At 32.7% G+C, this 2,199-nt stretch overlaps 1 pseudogene; it reads right to left on the reverse strand.

Annotated features, from left to right (window-relative positions):
• Nucleotides 1-307: 307 nt before the first annotated feature.
• LOC149529803 (5S ribosomal RNA) lies at nucleotides 308-426 on the reverse strand (annotated as a pseudogene).
• Nucleotides 427-2,199: the final 1,773 nt, after the last annotated feature.

Below are 2,199 nucleotides of genomic sequence, written 5' to 3' on the forward strand. Positions count from 1 at the left end.
TATAACATATAAGCTTTTGTCCATCATAAGAACACATTGTTATTATATCGACTATTTCAACCATACAGATATTACCTTGTTGAGGAACATCATTTTAACATTGTGTTTGTCATCTAGAATGCAACTCATCTGGGACAACAAGAAAGATGCAGCAAGTTCCTATCTAGGAGTTGGAAGTAGGCTTGGGGACCCAAAATGAACTTGAATTGGGGAACAAAAGGAAATGGGGACGCGTGACCAAAAATGGGCTCTGAGCACTAAAAGAGTAGTGCAAATATAATGATGACATGGTCTAAGAAGTAAAAGAAGGGTGCAACACTGGAACTTCCTGAGAGGTCACCCATCCCAGTACTACTCTGGCCCAAGTGCACTTAACTACAAAGTTTTGATGGGATCCAGTGCACTAGCACTAGTATGATCACACCCAACATGAAACTCTTGCGTTCTCACCTTAGGGCATGCATTGGGTTGCACCTTATCCAACACTTTGAACATGCCTTATGGGGAACCCAAAATGCATGAGAAAGTACAGAGCACTTTGACATTAAGAATGCACCTTATTTGGCACTCAGAAGGCACCAATAGGAAGAAAGGCACAAGTTTCTAAGAGGATAACATCTCCTAATGAATCCACATTGAAAATTTCAAGAAGAATAGAGGTGGGGGTCAGAAGTTACGACCCTCAAAAGTTCTTGAATACCATGAGTTATAACATATAAGCTTTTGTCCATCATAAGAACACATTGTTATTATATTGATTATTTCAGCCATACAAAGATTACTTTATTGAGGAACATCATTTTAACATCATGTCTGTCATCTAGAATGCAACTTGTCTAGGACAGGAAGAAAGACATAGCAAGTTCCTATCTAGGAGTTGGAAGTAGGCTTGGGGACCCAAAATTGAATCTATTCTGTTTCTCTTTTCTTCTTTGCTCAGAATTCAATAGGATAAATAGGAATTTGAATACTTATTAAACTATCCTAAACTTGTTTAAGATTATCACAATCAACAAAACAATAGAAACAAGTACATTCTATGTCTAAAATAGAAGAAATTTTGGAATAGATAAATTATGATCTTTACTCGTTCTTTAAATAGAATATTAAAAGATATGTTATCTTCTAATAACATATTCTAGTCACTAGCTAATCACCTAAACTGCAACTGTGATGCCATTGATATTGACTAAAGTTATTTTGATCTATTGAGAATAGATGTATCACAAAATAAAAATTAGAACAAGGAAAAAGAGTGTTACATCAATTTAGTTAATTAAAATGATCCAATTAGAAATAGTTAAATTGTAACAACTAACTAATCATAAAATGATAGAAAAAAAAATGTTTTTTCCATATTAAGCGATACAAAAAAAAATCAATAAAAACTTAGATTACCATTATCGAAAACTTATGGAAGCTTGCCAAGCAAAGGCTAATTAAAAAAAGAAAAGAGGGATAATGGGCATTACATTAACAATTGGATCAAAAATTGCATAAGCTTCAGGCAATTTACTAAAAATTGGATTATTCAAATGAAAAGTGGCATTGTCTAGACAAATATGGAAGTTGAGGATACCTAAAATTTTGTTTCTCTGATGAATAATGTAAAGATCTAAAAGTATTTTGCCAATCAATCGAATTGTTCAACAAGATTAGACTTTTAGTCTTCGAGTTGGAAGGGATCATTTATTTATACAATATTTTACCTATTTTGATAGGGAATGACCAATGAATGTATATTCTTGTTTCTTTTTAGGTTCCCCTATAGTTAGATATCTAATTAACTCCAGAATATTTGACCCTTCGGTTATGCATAATTGCATAATGAATCGAATTATAATGATGCAATTTAGATTCAAAACATTATGTCAATTTATCTTAATGGATTATTATAAAAAAATAATGGGGCATGGCCAAGTGGTAAGGCAGCAGGTTTTGGTCCTATTATTTCAAAGGTTTGAATCCTTCCATCCCAAGTGGAACAATATTATTGAATTGAAAAAAAAAGACTTATAGAAGGGAAATATGATTTCAATAAGATTCTAAATAGAGAAAGGGATATTTTTGCTGTGTAGAATTGTAATACAGATCAAATTGAGATAGAGATAAAGTTAAATTAGCCTATTGGATGTATGCTGGTCTTGCTCATATTGGAACCCTACAAGTAGCTAGTTCTTTCAAAAATGTGCATGCCAT

This window comes from Cupressus sempervirens, chromosome 11, assembly GCF_028749045.1.
Source record: "Cupressus sempervirens isolate cs-2001-9-10 chromosome 11, ASM2874904v1, whole genome shotgun sequence".
Lineage (NCBI taxonomy): Eukaryota > Viridiplantae > Streptophyta > Pinopsida > Cupressales > Cupressaceae > Cupressus > Cupressus sempervirens.